Source organism: Bufo bufo, chromosome 8 (genome assembly GCF_905171765.1).
Source record: "Bufo bufo chromosome 8, aBufBuf1.1, whole genome shotgun sequence".
In the NCBI taxonomy this organism is placed as follows: Eukaryota; Metazoa; Chordata; class Amphibia; order Anura; family Bufonidae; genus Bufo; species Bufo bufo.
Genome location: NC_053396.1, coordinates 71011683 through 71033157, shown reverse-complemented (window position 1 = coordinate 71033157; position 21475 = coordinate 71011683).

The following is a 21475-nucleotide window of genomic DNA, read 5'->3' as shown; positions in this document are numbered from 1 at the left end:
CCCATGGGAGTGGTGAAAGCAGTCTTTTCCCTATCTGCAGGGGCCATGGGTACTTGCCAGTAGCCACTGGTCAAGTCCAAGGTGGAGAAATAGGCAGAGGAGCCCAGAGCAGTTAGTGACTCCTCAATGCGGGGCAGTGGGTATGCATCCTTGTGGGTTATTTGGTTAATTTTTCTATAATCCACACAGAAACGAATACCACCATCCTTTTTCTTTACAAGGACCAGGGGTGCAGCCCACGGACTACGGCTGTCCCGGATTACATTAGAGTCTTTCATCTCTTGGATCATTTCTTTTACAGTCTGATATGAAGTAGGCGGTAAGGGTCTGTATCTCTCCTTGATAGGAGGATGAGAGCCAGTAGGTATGGTGTGTTGTATGGCACTCACCTCTCCATAATCAGTAGCATGCTTACTGAAGGCCTGGTGGTACTCTTTGACCAGCTGTAGGATCCCTTCTTGTTGATGTTGGGGGGTAGTCTCGTCCCCTACATGGAGCTCTTCCCACCAGGTCACTTGTGGCTGGGTCACTGACGGGCGTCCACTGCCGGCAGCTGGCGGCTTTTCTGTCACTGGAAGACGAATGATGTCTTGGAAGGACACCTGAGAAAGCTGGGCAACACGGCAATGCTTAGTAAGCGCCACAGGATGATCACTCAGGTTAATCAGACGGACAGGTACTTTACCTTGGGAGACGTTCACCAGGCACTTGGCAGCTCTCACATAAGGGTAATCCTCCATCTGGATTGGTTCCACCAGGGCTGGATAATCTCGGCCTTGGACTCCCAGGACAGCACGACACCATAAAAGAGTTTGAGAATTAGGAGGCAAAGTCACAGGCTTAATATCACTAATCCTGGCAGTACAAATTTCTCCTTTCCCATTAGCAAACCTCTGCTGGGCACTTAACACAGTAATAGTCTTTTGAATCACCCTCTTGGATGCAGAGGAAGCAGTGGGCAAAGTCTGGTGTAATACGGCAAGTATTTCTGAAGACATTGGTGCCTAGAATGACAGGATGTCCTCCTCTGTCGCCGGCCTGTACTACTATCACCCCCTGTTGCGGTAAGGTTACTTCTCCCACCTGCAGGGTGGGTTCCCAGTATCCATGAATCTTTACTGGTTTGCCATTGCTGGCGATAATCTCCACCCAGGATTCAGGCGGCTGGGTCAATTGGTTGGTGTCCCAGAATCTTTCAAAGGCGGGCAGCTGAATAGTAGTGACCTGAGACCCAGTATCTAATAGGGCTTCAAAGGGGACCCCGTTGATCTCTATATTGATTTTAGGATGGGATCCTACATAACGTGGCATCCAATTTGGATCCTCTGGACCTAGTGTTCTACCTCCCGAGGGGTGGTCCTCAGCCTCAGGGGTTGCCCTTTTAACTGCCAGCACGTGGATTCTGTGTGTCCCAGCTTTTTGTAGTATGTACACACGGGCCTCTTGCGACCTCTATTACGCCTCCCAGGATCCCTGGGGTGAGTCTCTTGGTATGGTGGTGGGAACGCGCTAGGAGGTGACAGGAATTCTTCTTCTGTCATTATGGGTTTTTCCCATTCCTCTATTTTTCTGCACACTTTCTCTAGACTTTTAGTGAGGTGATTTACTTGCTCTGTCAGCATGGCAATAGTATCGGTAGCTGACACTTGAACAGCTTGACCGGCCTGAGCTTGGTTAGAGCTAAGCGGTTTCACCCTGCAGGCTGATGACTCAGGTGGGGTGCTCAACTCCGTAGATACTGCTGACCCCAGAATTTTTATAGCCAGTTCTTTAAAGTCCAGAAAGGCACTGTTAGGGTGCTGGGCGGACAGCATCTTTAATTGGGTCCTTATTTGCTCACTAGACACCCCGTTGATAAATTGTTCCCTCAGGGTCTGGTCCTGGTTATCAGCCTCTTTGGGATCTATCTGAATTACAGCCCCTAAAGCCTCCTGAAGTGATAGGGCATAGTCACGGAGGGACTCACCGGACTTCTGTTTCTTGCCAAAGAAGTGCATCTTTATCTCTGAGGCAGTCCTAGTTTCAAAAGTGGCCCTGAGGCGGGTGAATATCTGCTCTAGAGTACTCCGCTCAGTAGCAGGCCAGGATAATACCTCCCTGCGGGCAGCTCCCTCCAGTTGCGCTAGCAGGATTTCCATTTGCTGATCGGCATTTATGGGGTACAGTTTGAATAATGCCAGCAACTTTTCTTTAAAGTCTCTTAGGGTATGGGTCTCTCCTTTATAGCGGGGAAACCATGGGGCCCCGAAATAGTAAGGCATGGTAAAGGGCATCATGCTGGGGGCTATAGAATGATTAGGAGCCGCAAGCTCTCCCGGTTCTGACATGTTAGCTTATTGCGATGTGGCCGCTGGTGACTAAAGGGGCCGGAACAATCCCCTTCCCTCCGGTTACAAGTTCTTACCGGTATCGCCGGGCTTGCGCAGGCCAAGTCTCGAGAGACTCCGGACGTCCAGAGTACGCGGTGACGTAGAAGAAACAGGGCCGCGGCGGTGCGATGATGACGAGGGGCGGGATTCTCTGTGTCTTTGCAGGGATCCGCCCACGAAGGTCCTCAGCAGCGCGGGAAACTTTACTCCAGGCGGCCGGTGGCCCTCTTGGTCCCCATTCCCTGACAGCAAGCAGGGTTGTTGAAAAGTCCATAAAACCACACTCCGGTGTGGCGATTTTCTTCCTCTTGTTAGCGCAACACTGCACAGCGCTTTTTAGAGGTTTTAGGGACACTTTGGGTATGTTTTTCAGTCCACAAAGTCCACTTTAATAAAACAGGCAATTTGTCACTTTGGTCACAGGGCAACTGTATAAGGCACAAAGTTCACGCTTCTTGCACTAGAAAGCGTGCGTATCCTGTTCGTGACGCCAAAAGAGAGGTGCAGCGTACTCAAGTTAGGTTTAGAAATGTTCCTGGGTGTTGTAGTGCAATAGACACTAACCTGAGACGGCTGACTCTCTGCAAGGGCAGGTGATGATGAGAAATGTTCGTGACGCCAGTGCCAATTAAACGGTGGCACGCCGTTTGCTGATAGCAGGAATAACTGAGGAACCACGTGATGTTAAAACAGAATTCAAACTTTAGTAGTCATCATTTAGGGACATTGACGGAAGCGCAGTTCCTTTGAAGACAGTTGATTTTCAATACAGTTGATGCAGGCAATATATATATATATATAGCAAGGTGACTTTAGAGTGTTAAACACAGGACTTGCAGTACAGGCAGCTTGCACTCTATTCCTGACTGATCCTGGAACATAGAAACTCTTCTCCAAGGTCCAATGCCCTAGCTCTGGCGTATATCCTTGGTTTTATCTCTATCAAGTACCTCCTCTGTTGTCTTGAGTACCTCTTGCTTTTCTTGACTTGCCTCTGTCTCTCTCAGCACAGACTCTGGAAACTTCTGAACTCCCTTCCTAGGCTAGGCCCTAGCCTATTTATACTAACCAGGGGGCTCCCTCTGCTGGCTGAAATATGAATTGCCTGCTGCAGGCCTAACTGGCTTAAAGGGAAATACACGTTATGATATAGCAGTGTCGGGTAACCTACCCGTATGCTGCAGAGACTTGAGCGGTCAGAGCTGCTACAGTATCTGGAACGGGTGCCTGAGCCCCATGCTCAGCTATTTGACTGTGAGTAGCAGGCCGTAGTGAGGGCCCTGCCTTCTTGTTTTCAGGAGGATCAGCTTGGTGACTTTCCCCTAGGATGCCAATAGCAAGTTCCTTAAAGTCCAAGAAAGGGGTATCTGGGTGCTGAGCTGAAAGCATCTTCAGTTGACGTTTGAGGGAGAAACTGTTCCCTGAGGGTTTGATCTTGTCCCTCAGCTTCACGGGGATCAATCTGGATAACAGCTAGCAGGGCTTCCTGCAGGGACAAGGCAAAGTCTCTCAAGGTCTCCTTTGACTGCTGCTGCTTTCCAAAGAAGCACATTTTAAGTTCAGAGGCGGTCCTAGTCTCAAAGGTGGTACTGAGTCGGTCTAGGATCTGCTCAGCAGTTTTCCGCTCTGACTGGGGCCAGGATTTGACCTCCCAGAGCGCAGCTCCCTATAACTGGCCAATCAGGATTTCCACTTTCTGATCCTGTGATACAGGATATAGCTTAAACAAGGCTAGCATTTTATCACAGAATTCCCTGAGTGAATGATGTTCTCCTGAGTAACTTGGGAGCCAGGGTGCCCCAAAATAGTATGGCATAGTGAGAGGCATAATTGCGGTGGCTGCCGCTGCTGCTGGTGGGTCGCTGCTGTCCAAGTGGGTGCTATCTTCATTGTCAGACATGTCCCTTGATGCCCAGTACCAGATTAGGGGAATTTAGTACTGGCTACAATGCAATTTTAGATGCAGGTTGCTATGGGTGACTGCAGCAGAATTGGTGCGTGGCTCCTTTAAGAGTCACTGCAACTGCTCAATTTCGGGAAGTATGGTGCTCTGGCAGACAGATAACAACTATTAACAGTCTTTAGCAAGGTTATTTGCACAATAGTACTCACTCAGGTCCAATAGCAGACGGTTCTCCAACATTCAATGAACAAAATGCTGTATTTTCCCTTTTTTAAAATGGCCGCCGCTTTAATTTCTGCTTCCTGTATGGGCAGCGATCTCTTTGTCCTCCTGGGAACTTGTATTCAGCACTTTTGTTCCTACTGCTGTAGGAATGCTCTCTCTGTGGAGGCAGACTGTTTGGTTCCCTCCCCTCTGCTGGGTGGAGATATCTGGGATAGTTGCTTAACCCCTGCGCTGCCACTGTGCTGCAGCTGATGCAAGCCCACACTCTTTAGCAATAAGTACATGCAGTAAGGCACAAAGGTAAATCCTGATGAGACACACAATTGGATCAGGTTATGCAGGGATGAGCACACAATTCAATTCGATCCTGTCATGGCACACAAATTAATTCGTATCCGCCACTTTAATGCAATGAGCCGGACCGTGGGTGCAGTTACACAGACACCAATTATGCAGTGGGTCAGGATATGAGTATAATAGTCTATGGTTTGTTTGTGACGCCAATTGCAGCGTGCGCAGGGAACTAACACAGGGCCCTTTAAGGTGTTGCAACTCACATACCAGGTTAGGAATGCCAGAGTGGTGTAATGTCTCTGTGTGGTAATAGTAATAACGTCAACGGTGTCTCCTACCTTGGTACGGCTGGACTCCTGGATCCTGGCTCACTTGCAATAAAATGAGTGTGTTGCTAGTAGGAGTAATTGAGGGATTTAGTAGCAATAATTGAGATCCAGACTTGGAATAAAGTTCAAACTGGTCTTGACTTGATGAAGCAGTAATCCATGCGAAATACAGCAATAGTCTGAAGTCCCAGCAGGTATTGGCAATGTGTGGCAGGGATCTGTCTCTTCTGATTCTATCATGTGCCTGGAGCTCTTTACAGGATAAGTCGTCTGCTTGTGGCTCTGTAATATGGCAGGAATTTATATCTTCTGCACTATATATTTTCTGCTGTGTAATTTGGCTTCTCATGGTCTCTGGACGGTACTCACAGTTGGCTCACAGGGTATGGTTCTTCCTGGAGTTCTGGAGGTGGCTGCTTGCTTTCTACCAGCTGAGGCTGAAGGGCTCAGACTGGGAATGATGATCTTTTGTCTCAGCCGAGACAAGATTCTGGTATGAAATCCCTAGAACTGGGAGCTCCTACCAGCACAGCCTTCCCCAAGCAGGGGTGGCTGACACACACTAACTGAACTTCCTTCCCCACCCATGAGGCAGGATGTGGGAACATTCCACACCTCCTCAAAGAGGGAGGAGCTAAACTGGAATGTACTATTCCAGTCTAGAAATACTAAACTGTCTCTAAGTCCCAGGTAAACACATTGCTGCCACCTGCTGGTGTACATGGAAAATTACAGCAATATATACTTTACAAGGATTTGAATGCACATTAGTGAGGATGTGATGTTAAATTACACAGGATGACAATGCAGATACACTTAACAGGTTGTAGCGGGGTAAAAGAGTTTAGTAACATAACTCTGGGATGTTACATTTGTAATGATTTCGGATGTGAGGGATCTTGAAATAAATTCCAAATTAAATTTAGAAGAAAGAAATAAAAAGAGATGTTGTATGTGAACCTTGTTTTGTCCTCAGTCTTTCAGGCACTGCTAATCCAGTTTAGCCTCTGATCCCACACAGCGCTTCACAGAGCTCCATTGTCAGAGAGGGGAAAATCACCACTACCTGACACCCCTGGCTGTTTTGTAGGCCAGTCAAAACAGAGCCTGGAACAGGGGGAGTAGTCATCCACCCAGCACTATAACTACTCCCAGTAAGAGCTGTCCCGGATCAGCTATTCACAGTTATAATAAATAAACAAAATGTCAACCACCTACTGCCGCTGACACACCTGAACTACTGGCTCATACTTCACTGAGACCAAGTACCTCTGTGACACGTATCTACTATCAATGATGGTCCCTTGTGCCTTCCTACGATATATATGGATGTGTATATATCACTAGCTAGCACTAATTGAAGGGGTTAAAAAAAGCTGAAAAAACTGAGCAGTAATTAATGTTACTGACTCAAGTGCAGGACACATGCAGATGTTTCTTGCGTGCGTGCATGCCAAAAAATAAAAAATAAAGCACTGATTGAATAAAAAAGACAAGTCACAGCTCACACATAAATAAAGTGGCACAGAGCTGAAAAAGCTAAAAAAAAAATATAGAAAAATAAAAAAAAAACTGAAAGACTGGCGTCCATGCGCGGGGGAAGGGGGGCAGGGACAAGGATTGATTAGGGATCTGAAACAGCTGCAGATGAGCAAAGAAAAATAAATATCACTGCAGCTGTTCCAGATGTTCTTCTTTTCTTCTTTTTTCTCCAACTGTAATGGCACTGAATGCTGTGGTGGTGCACCACAAGTCCCAGCAAGCAAGGCAACAACACAGAGAAGCACAGAACCTATTTGCAAGAAGTCACCAGCTAAAATGGCTGCTTGTAGAGAGGTTCTTCCGTTTCCCTGTGCTGCTATAGCACTGCCATTGGCTGGAGCGTTGTTCCAGCCAATAGCAGCACTGGCAGGGGACATAAAACACTGGAGTTCCCTGCCTAACCTCTGAGGTGATATTAGCTGATGTGATTGGTACCAATCACTTCCATCCCAGCCCACTTCAGCACCATAAATGGTGAACAGTGACACTGAGATTAGCTGGTCTTGTCTGATTGGCCAAATGCAGTGATCGAGGCTGCAGGGGTCCTCTGGTCCCTCAGTTAAGATGACTTCCTGCCGATCAGAGCAGCCATCTTAGTCTGGTCACCGCACGATAAACGCTGTGTTTTCCAAAGGGGGTGTATGTATTTAATAAAGATGCTATCTGGATGTGGGATGCTACCCATGGTTGACCAGGAATGAGTTTTATTCCCAGTATGTGTCTAATGATCAGCTAAAATCAATATGATTTATTATGATCCCAGCTGAAGTTGTAGGAAACGTGTTGCTACAAGATTTGCTGCTGACTAATTTGCAGTAAACTTCACAAAGATATGGATTTGAGAACCAGACATGTAATATGGTATTCACAACTTTGAACTCGTTCTGAACGGATCTGTTTGTATTATCTGTAACATAGCCAAGACGGATCGGTCTTGAACACCATTGAAAGTCAATGGAGGACAGATCCATTTTCTATTGTGCCAGATTGTGTCTGGCTCAGTTTCATCAGACGGAGCAAGCAGTGTTTGGTGTCCGTCTACGAAGCGGACTGGAGACTGAACTGATGCAAACTGATGCATTCTGAGCGGATCCTTTTCCAGTCAGAATGCATTAGGGCAAAACTGATCAGTTTTGGACCGCTTGTGAGAGCCCCGAACGGATCTCACAAACTGAAAGCCAAAACGCCAGTGTGAAAGAAGCCTTAAGTGAAGTATAAAACAGCACTATGTAGACATAGAAACAGTTTCAGAGAAATACTTTGGAAAGCGTCCAGCAGAATGCCTGAAGGAGGAGGACTGGGTGGGTGAGAAGGTATTGTAGGGATTATGGAAGGAAATGTTGAGTAGGCCGAAGTATTAATATCACTTCCTCTCAGCTGCCTATATAGTAACTGTGTATACTCAACATTCAGACTGACCTCAAAGAAAGGACAAATGTATGATTTTAAAAGCTTAAAAATGACATATCACCTCTACTGCCATGTCTGTTTTAGTAAATACTTGTATTTCCTATAATAGAGCAATTCTGTGTTGTGTCATTCCTCTATTACTCCTACTAGCAATTTACAAATACATTGCCAACTGTGTGTTACAAGTTAGGAGTGTATCCTTACGCACTCTGAATTTACTCAATCACTGCTGGTCTTGTCAGAGTGTGCAAGTACATACCCATTTGATAAGAGAAATAATAACATCCAGGTGCCAACTTATTTATATACATCAAGATCAAAATCACTTTACGCACATGATGTATAAGTGAAAGGAATGCCTCAGACGATGTCATATAGTGGCATCTGACACCAAAGGTTTTCATTGTAAACAAACATCTGTTTAATGTATAGGGTTTTTTATGGGCTCTGCGGGATGGAAAATCACAGTGTACTATGCGTTTGCATTCTTTTTCTTATCAGTATGGGAATATTAGAAAACCCCCTAAAAAGTGAGACAAAAACGTGATGTGAACAGATCCTTACTTACACTGTTGAAAACTGCCCTGTCCTTTTAAAAGTTAAGTGACTGTTGCTGAGAACATACCAGCCATACAGGGGCGGACATATCGCCTGTGCAGCCGGTTCAGCTGCACAGGGGCCCAGTGTATGAGGAGGGCCCATTCATACTAGTGAGCGCTCCAGAAGCGCTCACTAGTATGAATGGGCCCCCTCTAGTATGCAAGAGAGAGGCTCTTACTTACCCCCCTGGCTCCGCTTCCTCCCTGGTCTCCTCCAGTCTGACTGCGTACAGCGCGCACTATGACCTGGGCTGTACGCAGTCAGGTCACGTGACTGTGCAGCGCAGGCTGTTGGAGACCAGCAGAGAAGGCACTCACATCAGGACACCCCGGTGGACATATAGAGCAGCGGAGCAGGAGAGGTAGGTTTTAATTATTTATTTTTAGTCTGATCTGAGGTCTGATGGGGGGGGGGGGGGGGGGTCTGTCACATCGATATGGGGGGCCTGAATAAATAATTAAGAAATTATATTAGGGGAGGAGTCCTCCTGTGGGTTCTGAGCAAGTGGCATATGGGGGGGACCTGAGAAATTGACATATGGGGGGCCTGCCTGTTTTATATATTGTCAGACATGGGGGCACTATAGAGGAGGAAGAGCACTATGGGGGGCCCTATCTTGTATACTGGCAGATGTGGGGGGCACTATAGAGGGGGAGGGACACTATTGGGGGCCCTATCTTGTATACTGGCACACATGGGGGGTACTATAAAAGGGGAGGAGCAATATGAGGGCCCTATCTTATATACTGGCACACATGGGGGGCACTATGGAGGGGGAAGAGCAATATGGGGGGCCCTATCTTGTATACTGGCACACATGGGGGGCACTATGGAGGGGAAAGAGCAATATGGGGGACCCTATCTTATATACTGGCACACATGGGGGGCACTATGGAGGAGGGGGGAAAGGAGCACTATGGGGGCATCTTCTGGGGCCCTATCTTATATACTGGCAGACATGGGGGGCGCTATGGAGGGAAGGAGCACTTTAGGGGCCCTATCTTATATACTAGCACACATGGGGGCACTATGGAGAAGGGGGGAGAATCTATGGGGGCATCTACTGGGGACCCTATCTTATATACTGACACACATGGGGGCACTATGGAGAAGTGGTAAGAGGAGCACTATTGGAGTCATTATATAGGGGAATTATACTGGCACACATTTTGGGGGCATTTTATACTGGCACATTGTCAGGCACCATGGGGATAAGGGGAGGCGCACTATTGGGGCCCGATATAAGAGTATTTTATACTGGTGCAAAAATTAGGGCACTATTGGGACCTTGTCTCAACTGGAGGCACTATGAGGTTTTTTGGGCACACAGTAGGGGCATTGGCATATATTATGAGGGCACTATGGGGAAATTGGCTCTACAGGGGGCACTAAGAGGAGGTATATTTTATACTGGCGCACAACAGGGCATTTTTATTTTTACTGTAACACATTATAAAGAGAATTATTATTACCGTGGGCATTATGGTGGGCTTTATTACAGTTGAGGGACTATGATAAACATGAATACTAGTATGAGCACTATGGGAGCATTATTACTTCTGGGACACAGTGGGAAAATAATACTGTAGGGGCACTATTACTACTAAGTGTTGTCTGGTAGATAATTATTTCTTTTGGTGCGACTTTGGGGAGCAGTATTACTGTGGGGGGCACCCTGGTACAGTATCAGCTTAGCACAATTATTTTTGGGGAACATTATGTTTACACTATTAGTGTCAGGGACACTGTTTCCTGGGCACAGTAATTTTTTAGGACACTGTGTGCCAATAATTATTGAAGGGGAACTATCTGTGTGTAACTTGTATAGGGAGCACAGCGGGCACAGTATTGGGGGTGGCAGGATGGGGTGTTCAGAAGGTGGGAGGATGATGGAAAAGTATGAAACTAAGATGTCTGTCAAACTCTGCAGAGAAAAGAGATGGCTGAAAGAAATCATCATGGCGGTCTGGTCTGAAAGGAGAAGATGAGGACAGAGAACAGATACATCAAAGGAGACGTCACTGGATGGAAGAGGTATGTGGCACTGTATTAGGCTACTTTCACATCTGCGTTAGTGATTCTGGCAGGCTGTTCCAGCAGAGAGCAGCCTGCTGGAATTCACTGGATCCAGCACTGATGGATGCAGATAGAATGCCCACCGGCCCCATTGACTATAATGGGGTACGGCAGAGATCTGGCCACAATCTGGCAAAAATGCTGAAAATCAGCGGGACACAAACCGCTGCATGCTGCAGTTTGTGTACGGCCGATTCCTTGCATCTTCAGGTGGCCGGAGCGTAGTGCCGCAGGTGTGAAAGTAGCCTTATCCTGTATGTTTTGTATTTCTACAAGTAATGTTAGGACTGAATAGGTTAGATTGTGAATTTGGCTTGGGGGGGGGGGGGGGGGGGGGGGCACATTCTTTGCACAGGGGCCCTCTGCTGTCTGTGTCCGCCGCTGCAGCCATACATTTATGCTATATTTATGCATGCTATTACGTTCCCTTGCAACTGCAGCGTGCCACATCCCAGAGCTGATCACGTCCTAGGTTTATAGGAATGCCGAGTGGTGTGGTGCGGCCCTTAATAGTCTCTGTGTGTATCACGGTGTTCCTACGTGAAAACCGTCGCTCCCCAGGCTTAGGCTACGAAGCAGTAAAGGGGATGAATAATGGTGGAGAATAAGTCGAGTCCAGACCTTGATAAAGTTTAGCAGCTTTACTTGCATCCAGGCAATATTCAGGCTTTCTCTTGGTTCCAGCAGGCTGTAGAGTGGGGTGCCTTTGGCTGCTGACCCCCTAGTGACACTAGTCAGTCTGTAGATCTGTAAGGAGTCATGGTGCTCTATGAGCTACTTCCCTTTTGAGACTTCTGAAGAACGAGGTGGAACTTTCCCATCGCTGCTACAGCTTTCATGTCTTCTCAGCTCCACCATCAAATCTAAACTGGAATAATCTAGAACTGCAACTCTTTCCTTTGATAGGAAACAGGACTGGCCCACTTCTGCCCAAAAGGGGGAGAATGGAATGGTAAATTCCATTCTATCTAAGGATCTCTCTGCCATATATATTCTGCCACCTGCTGGTGAACCAGGCATATTACATGAACATAACAGTTCTATAGCAATAATAGGAATGCACAGTGTAAGAGGACCTGGAATAAATACACAGATTATATTATTGTTAGATTATCAAATACAGTAGCAGAGTGTAGGAATTGTAATACCACTCTGGGGCATTACACAACCTAACTGTGCATTGTAACTTATACCCATGTATGTTACACCATGTTGTGATGAGATACGTTATATGATATGTCATAATACTGTATGCTGGCAGACCCCAGCAAGGTAACTAGATTGGTGTACACTAATGTGGGTGAAACGCTCTGTTAGTATTGTAACCATATTGTAGCTATAGCGGGAACATATCAGAGACATCACAGTCATCCTGTGACAGCGCTCTGACACCTTGTTGAGGGGTTCTTGCAGATTATCCACATTGGTTACTGATGAACTTTAATTTCTTGAAATGTGTTTTGTGTCTAATTTGCCAAATTGTTAAAAAAAATTGAATTGTGTCTGAATTGATTCTACACCAATCAAAATGCTCCGATTGGCCTGAAAATTGGTATATGTCACTCTGTTTCCTAGGACTTATATTTCTTTTATTTTTCTTTATTTTTTGTCTCACATTTTTTCCCCACTCACCCCCCCTCTCCCATCACCACCCATCCTTAATCGCTTTAATGCAATGATAGCAATAGCAAATAATTTCTGAATGAAACATATTTTATGTAGCTATGGGTAAACGCATGATAAACTGCCTAATTCCTGACCTCTAACTCTCTGTCACCTGACCCGTGCATGTTCTCCGTTTGACCCTGTGCTTCAGACCTGACTTTTGGACTGATTTTTGAGTTCACACGAACTCTGCCTGTCCTGACTTTGAGCTGCCACTGACCACACAAATATTGCTTGACCCTTTGGTGCTTCCCTGCAGTGTTTCTGATCCCCGTGGGTCAGCAGTTAACCGCTCTGGTTGAATGGCACAGTGGGTGCACATCCACTATCCATATCGCAGTGTTTATACACACACAGTAGTGTTAGAAGAAGCAGTTGCTTGTTCTGATGCAAATACAGATTGCTGCCCCTGTTCACACACACTCAACTGTTAATGTCAGAAGGAACCGTGGTTTGTTCTGAACAAGCCTGGAAAGCAGCAGCAGTTCAGTGTGGATATGGAAAAGGTAAGGTGTGTAGGGGTAATAGTGGCATGTGGCAGCAATAGTAGTAGCAGCAAAGCATGGAATAGACAAGGCAGTGTGTGCAGTTTTGTAAGATAGTTTGTAAGGCTGAAAAAAGACATCCATCCTTCAGCCTACTTTCCTGCAAGTTTATCCAGAGGACTGCAAAAAAAACATAAGGTAGGAGCCAATTTTCCTTATTTTAGATGAAAAAATTCCCTCACGACTCCAATCAGGCAGTCACAATGCTCCCTGGATCAACGACCCTTCTCCAGAAGTAACTATAAACTATAATATTATTACATCCAGGCCCCTCTTGAACTCTTTTAGTGAGTTCACCTTTACCACCTCCTCTGGCAGAGAGTTCCATAGTCTCACTGCTCTTACCATAAAGAATCCTCTTCTATGTTTGTGTAGAAGAAACCTTTTTTGCTCTAGACGCAGAGGATGTCCCCTTGGCACAGTCCTGGGTATAAATAGGTCATCGGATAGATCTATGTACTGTCCCCTGACGTATTTATACATAGTTATTAGATCTCCCCTCAGTTATCTTTTTTCTAAATGGAATAACGCTAATTTTGATAATCTTTCTGGGTAGTGATGGACGAACATTGTCCGGGACGATTCATGAACGCGCGTTCGCCATCAAATGTTCGCGAACCACGCATTCGCGGCAGGCCCCATTCACAAATGGCAGGCGAACCTGAAAAACCTGTCAGGTGAATTCCTATTGCCTAATTTTTGGGGCCTGTACTGGCGGACAGTTATATAGTTATCCTGTGACCTCCTAATATATCTTCAGCCACAGAATCACAGAGGGCTGTCAGAATGCAGCATTTCCAGGCCTTGCTAAGAGAGATGCTGCATTCTGCTGTTGTGGGCACTGGCAGAGGAATTTCCACCCACAGCTAAACAGGTGCGGTTACCAATTCTACCTATTTGCTAATTTTTGGGGCCTGTACTGGCCAACAGTTATATATTTATCCTGTGATCGTACTTCCAGCCACAGAATCCAGGAGGAGGAGTCAGCTGAGGAGGAGACGGAGGATGGAGTAGGAGGAGGAGAAGAAGAGGCAGGCCTGCATGCAATCAATGGCGGTAACACCAAATCCACACGGGTGCCACGGGTTACAAGCTCGACGGCCGTCGAAAGGTTCACCCAGTGGGCAGTGAAAGTTATGTACCTTCCCTGCCTGTGTTTGCTAGACCACGTGTCTGTGGTCAGATGTATCTTGGCACTGACATTGTGTGTCAGAGATATATTAACTTCCCGCTGAACGTAGCCATATAGTTCAGTGATGCCCTTCTGGGAGAAATATTTCCTTCCGGGGATCTTCCATTGCGGTGTGCCAATGGCCACAAATTTTCTAAAGGCCTCCGAGTCCACAAATTTATATGGCAGTAGTTGGCGGGCTAGCAGTTCCAACAGGCCAGCTGTCAGCCATTGGGCAAGAGGATTATCCAGCGTCATAATTTTTTTACGCTCAAACATTTGGGCCACGAAAGCATGCCTTGTGCCATATGAACGCGACAACGGCACAGTATTTGGTAATTGCAAGACTAAAAAGGGGAAGTAGGGGAGAAGAGGGAGGGGGAGACAAGAGGGAGACAAATCAAGAATACATTCTGTCACATCGATAATTCCATAACAGTGCCCCCTTTTGTATTCTTGGTTGATGACATGATTGACCCTGCCTAATGATCCCTGAGAATGTCCTCCAGGTGGTACTTCTTCACCCCCAGTGCACCCGCCTCATCTCTAGTAGATGAGGCCCATGATGAGGGACGGACATTGCTTTTGGATCTCTTGCCCTATTTTTTTTATCAGTCAATTTTTACAGGAGTAGGAGGAGGAGGAGGAGCAGGAATGTCACCCTTTCTAGGGGTTTCCATGGATGCGGATGGCAGAACGTCCTGATACTCGAGTTGAATGAGGAGAGGGGTTTCTGAACAAGTAAGTTTGAGTGGTATCGGAGCCATGTCTTGGTAAGCCATCAAGGGGGCATCAGTGATCTTGTCAGAGAGTTTACGAAAACAAGTATGCAATATGTGATAATCACAAAAAGTATCAAAACAATCAAGATAGTCACCCCTATCTGAGCTAGCCTTTTCTGCCAATCAGACATCCATCCAAAGTACCGGTCCCAGGGATCTGAGACCCCTGAATTTCTTTTCATTTCATCTGCAAGATCGTCAAGATTTTTAATGGCTAGAGTACCATTGGGACCAGTGTCATCTGGGATATAAGTACAATATACAGTAGTTTTTGGGATCATTTTACACCCCCCCCCCCCCTTTTTCTGCTAAGACCATATCTAAAGCAATCCTGTTTTGGAACGTCATCTGGGAGGTAGCCTCGAGTTGTTCAGCTACGCCTTTTATAGCATCTCTAGTGTAGTTTAAAAACCGCTGCTGATTATAGTAAATGTAATTGATCCAGGCCACATTCTTGTTAATGGTCACTAAGGGAATAAGGGATTCAAATCCTGCCTTAACTTCGTCTCTGGCCTTGAAATCATTTGGTACTCCTCTAGGAACCCCTATGGAGTCTAAGTAAAGGTGTGGATCCAGACTCCGTGATACTTCTCTCTTATTTCTACGAGGAGCAGTTCGATTTTTCATATCAGCTATAGCTACAGACCGTCCTTTGCCTATCTCTGCAGGTAAAATATGGAGAGGCATTATGACTTTGGCTAGAGCACACTGACCTGTCCAGTTCCCTTCAATTTTGTCCGTATTTTCATATCTCCACATATCCAATAAATGTCACCCAGCGATTGCTTTCGTTCCTGTAGGTTTCTCCCTAGGTATTCATTATAAATCCCACAGAATTCATCGGTAAAGTTTCCTAAGTTTCTATTACCAATAAGGCTGGTATAACAGGTATAGTTACCAGGATAGATTGTGAGCCCTTGTCCTAGCCTATGGGTTTCAGTAATTAATGGGTACATTTCCTTCCAATGTGTACACAGATCATCACTAGAGTTGAGTGAACACCTGGATGTTCGGGTTCGAGAAGTTCGGCCGAACTTCCCGGAAATGTTCGGGTTCGGAATCCGAACCCGACCCGACCTTCGTCCCGAACCCCATTGAAGTCAATGGGGACCCGAACTTTTCGGCACTAAAAAGGCTGTAAAACAGCCCAGGAAAAGGCTAGAGGGCTGCAAAAGGCCGCAAAATGTAGTTAAATCCCCTGCAAACAAATGTGGATAGGAAAATGAATTACAATTAAAATAAAATAAATAAAAATTAACCAATATCAATTGGAGAGAGGTCCCATAGCAGAGAATCAGGCTTCATGTCAGCAGAGAATCAGTCTTCATGTCATAGCAGAGAATCAGGCTTCACGTCACCCACCACTGGAACAGTCCATTGTCAGATATTTAGGCCCAGGCACCCAGGCAGAGGAGAGAGGTCCCATAGCAGAGAATCTGGCGTCATGTCAGCAGAGAATAAGTCTTCATGTCATAGCAGAGAATCAGGCTTCACGTCACCCACCACTGGAACAGTCCATTGTCAGATATTTAGGCCCAGGCACCAAGGCAGAGGAAAGAGGTCCCATAGCAGAGATTCAGGCTTCATGTCAGCAGAGAATCAGTCTTCATGTCATAGCAGAGAATCATGCTTCACGTCACCCAACATTGGAACAGTCCATTGTCATATAATTTAGGCCCCGCCACCCAGACAGAGGAGAGAGGTCCCATAACATAGAATCTGGCTTCATGTCAGCAGAGAATCAGTCTTCATGTCATAGCAGAGAATCAGGCTTCATGTCACCCACCACTGGAACAGGCCACTGTCAGATATTTTTAGGCCCCGGCACCCAGACAGAGGAGAGAGGTCCCATAACATAGAATCTGGCTTCATGTCAGCAGAGAATCAGTCTTCATGTCATAGCAGAGAATCATGCTTCACGTCACCCAACATTGGAACAGTCCATTGTCATATAATTTAGGCCCCGGCACCCAGACAGAGGAGAGAGGTCCCATAACATAGAATCTGGCTTCATGTCAGCGACTCAGCAGAGAATCAGTCTTCATGTCATAGCAGAGAATCAGGCTTCATGTCACCCACCACTGGAACAGGCCACTGTCAGATATTTTTAGGCCCCGGCACCCAGACAGAGTAGAGAGGTCCCATAACAGACATTCAGTCTTCATGTCAGCAGAGAATCAGTCTTCATGTCATAGCAGAGAATCATGCTTCACGTCACCCACCACTGGAACAGTCCATTGTCATATATTTAGGCCCCGGCACCCAGACAGAGGAGAGAGGTCCCATAGCAGAGAATCTGGCTTCATGTCAGCAGATAATCAGTCTTCATGTCATAGCAGAGAATCATGCTTCACGTCACCCACCACTGGAACAGTCCATTGTCACATATTTAGGCCCAGGCACCCAGGCAGAGGAGAGAGGTCCCATAGCAGAGAATCAGGCTTCACGTCACCCACCACTGGAACAGTCTATTGTCAGATATTTAGGCCCAGGCACCCAGGCAGAGGAGAGAGGTCCCATAGCAGAGAATCTGGCTTCATGTCAGCAGAGAATCAGTCTTCATGTCATAGCAGAGAATCAGGCTTCATGTCACCCACCACTGTCAGATATTTTTAGGCACCGGCACCCAGACAGAGGAGAGGTTCATTCAACTTTGGGTTGCCCCGCAATATAATGGTAAAATGAAAAAAAAAATAGGATTGAATGAGGAAGTGCCCTGGAGTACAATAATATATGGTTATGGGGAGGTAGTTAATGTCTAATCTGCACAAGGGATGGACAGGTCCTGTGCGATCCATGCCTGGTTCATTTTTAAGAAACGTCAGCTTGTCCACATTGGCTGTAGACAGGCGGCTGCGTTTGTCTGTAATGACGCCCCTTGCCGTGCTGAATACACGTTCAGACAAAACGCTGGCCGCCGGGCAGGCCAGCACCTCCAAGGCATAAAAGGCTAGCTCTGGCCACATGGACAATTTAAAGACCCAGAAGTTGAATGGGGCCGAACCATCAGTCAGTACGTGGAGGGGTGTGCACAGGTACTGTTCCACCATGTTAGTGAAATGTTGCCTCCTGCTAACACGTTCCGTATCAGGTGGTGGTGCAGTTAGCTGTGGCGTGGTGACAAAACTTTTCCACATCTCTGCCATGCTAACCCTGCCCTCAGAGGAGCTGGCCGTGACACAGCTGCGTTGGCGACCTCTTGCTCCTCCTCTGCCTTCTCCTTGGGCTTCCACTTGTTCCCCTGTGACATTTGGGAATGCTCTCAGTAGCGCGTCTACCAACGTGCACTTGTACTCGCGCATCTTCCTATCACGCTCCAGTGCAGGAAGTAAGGTGGGCACATTGTCTTTGTACCGGGGATCCAGCAGGGTGGCAACCCAGTAGTCTGCACACGTTAAAATGTGGGCAACTCTGCTATCGTTGCGCAGGCACTGCAGCATGTAGTCGCTCATGTGTGCCAGGCTGCCCAGAGGTAAGGACAAGCTGTCCTCTGTGGGAGGCGTATCGTCATCGTCCTGCGTTTCCCCCCAGCCACGCACCAGTGATGGGCCCGAGCTGCGTTGGGTGCCACCCCGCTGTGAACATGCTTCATCCTCATCCTCCTTCACCTCCTCCTCATCCTCGTCCTCCTCGTCCTCCAGTAGTGGGCCCTGTCTGGCCACATTTGTACCTGGCCTCTGCTGTCGCAAAAAACCTCCCTCTGAGTCACTTTGAAGAGACTGGCCTGAAAGTGCTAAAAATGACCCCTCTTCCTCCTCCTCCTGGGCCACCTCCTCTTCCATCATCGCCCTAAGTGTTTTCTCAAGGAGACATATAAGTGGTATTGTAACGCTGATAATGGCGTCATCGCCACTGGCCATGTTGGTGGAGTACTCGAAACAGCGCAACAGGGCACACAGGTCTCGCATGGAGGCCCAGTCATTGGTGGTGAAGTGGTGCTGTTCCGCAGAGCGACTGACCCGTGCGTGCTGCAGCTGAATCTTTACTATGCCCTGCTGCTGCTCGCACAGTCTGTCCAGCATGTGCAAGGTGGAGTTCCATCTGGTGGGCACATCGCATATGAGGCGGTGAGCGGGAAGGCTGAAGTTACGCTGTAGCGCAGACAGGCGAGCAGCGGCAGGATGTGAATGCCGGAAGCGCGAACAGATGGCCCGCACTTTATGCAGCCGCTCTGACATGTCGGGGTAGTTGCGAATGAACTTCTGCACCACCAAATTCAGCACATGCGCCAGGCAAGGGATGTGCGTCAAACCGGCTAGTCCCAGAGCTGCAACGAGATTTCGCCCATTATCGCACACCACCAGGCCGGGCTTGAGGCTCACCAGCAGCAACCACTCGTCGGTCTGTTGTTCTATACCCCGCCACAAATCCTGTGCGGTGTGGGGCCTGTCCCCCAAATATATGAGTTTCAGAATGGCATGCTGACGTTTAGCCCGGGCTGTGCTGAAGTTGGTGGTGAAGGTGTGTGGCTGACTGGATGAGCAGGTGGAAGAAGAGGAGGAGGAAGCTGAGTAGGAGGAGGAGGCAACAGGAGGCAAAGAATGTTGCCCTGCGATCCTTGGCGGCGGAAGGACGTGCGCCAAACAGCTCTCCGCCTGGGGCCCAGCCGCCACTACATTTACCCAGTGTGCAGTTAGGAAGATATAGTGTCCCTGGCCGTGCTTACTGGTCAAAGTATCTGTGGTTAGGTGGACCTTGCCACAGATGGCGTTGCACAGTGCACACTTGATTTTATCGGATACTTGGTTGTGCAGGGAAGGCACGGCTTTCTTGGAGAAGTAGTGCCGGCTGGGAACAACATACTGTGGGACAGCAAGCGACATGAGCTGTTTGAAGCTGTCTGTGTCCACCAGCCTGAATGACAGCATTTCATAGGCCAGTAGTTTAGAAATGCTGGCATTCAGGGCCAGGGATCGAGGGTGGCTAGGTGGGAATTTACGCTTTCTCTCAAATGTTTGTGAGATGGAGAGCTGAACGCTGCCGTGTGACATGGTTGAGATGCTTGGTGACGCAGGTGGTGGTGTTGGTGGTACATCCCATGTTTGCTGGGCGGCAGGTGCCAACCGTTCCTCCAGAGGCGGAGGAAGAGGCCGAGGTGGCAGCAGCAGAAGAGGTAGCAGGGGGAGCCTGAGTGACTTCCTTGTTTTTAAGGTGTTTACTCCACTGCAGTTTATGCTTTGCATGCAGGTGCCTGGTCATGCAGGTTGTGCTAAGGTTCAGAACGTTAATGCCTCGCTTCAGGCTCTGATGGCACAGCGTGCAAACCACTCGGGTCTTGTCGTCAGCACATTGTTTGAAGAAGTGCCATGCCAGGGAACTCCTTGAAGCTGCCTTTGGGGTGCTTGGTCCCAGATGGCGGCGGTCAGTAGCAGGCGGAGTCTCTTGGCGGCGGGTGTTCTGCTTTTGCCCACTGCTCCCTCTTTGTCTTTTGCTACGCTGTTGGCTCGGTCTCATCACTGCCTCTTCCTCCGAACTGTGAAAGTCAGTGGCACGACCTTCATTCCATGTGGGGTCTAGGACCTCATCGTCCCCTGCATCGTCTTCCACCCAGTCTTGATCCCTGACCTCCTGTTTAGTCTGCACACTGCAGAAAGACGCAGCAGTTGGCACCTATGTTTTGTCATCAGCAGAGACATGCTGAGGTGGTATTCCCATGTCCTCATCATCAGGAAACATAAGTGGTTGTGCGTTAGTGCATTCTATCTCTTCCACCCCTGGGGAAGGGCTAGGTGGATGCCCTTGGGAAACCATGCCAGCAGAGTCTTCAAACAGCATAAGAGACTGCTGCATAACTTGAGGCTCAGACAGTTTCCCTGATATGCATGGGGGTGATGTGACAGACTGATGGGCTTGGTTTTCATGCGCCATCTGTGCGCTTTCTGCAGAAGACTGGGTGGGAGATAATGTGAACGTGCTGGATCCACTGTCGGCCACCCAATTGACTAATGCCTGGACCTGCTCAGGCCTTACCATCCTTAGAACGGCATTGGGCCCCACCAAATATCGCTGTAAATTCTGCTGGCTACTGGGACCCGAGGTAGTTGGTTCACTAGGACGTGTGGCTGTGGCAGAACGGCCACGTCCTCTCCCAGCACCAGAGGGTCCACTAACACCACCATGACCATGTCCGCGTCCGCGTCTTTTACTAGATGTTTTCCTCATTGTTACCGTTCACCACAATAAGAAAAATATAATTTGGCCCAATGTATTGAATTCAAATTCAGGCCTTTTTTTACAGACACCTAACAACTATCTGGCTATCTATTTAGGTACCGTATTACACTAATAAAGGCACAGCAGTAACGACAGATTTGGATGAATATAAATTTGAGGCCTATTTTTTAGGCGCTTGGTGACAGGTATACGTTTACGGACAGAATTAGACTTGGAATTGCACAGTAGCGTGTGTGTGAAGTTATTGAGAATAACCCTATCTGCACCTTGAATCTTATATACCCTTTTAGGGATAGATTTAAAGTAGGCCTGATACAGCAGAAACCACTAATTTAGAGAATTGCAAAATTGAGAATTGTATTTCAACCCAGAACAAAAACTGTGCTTTGA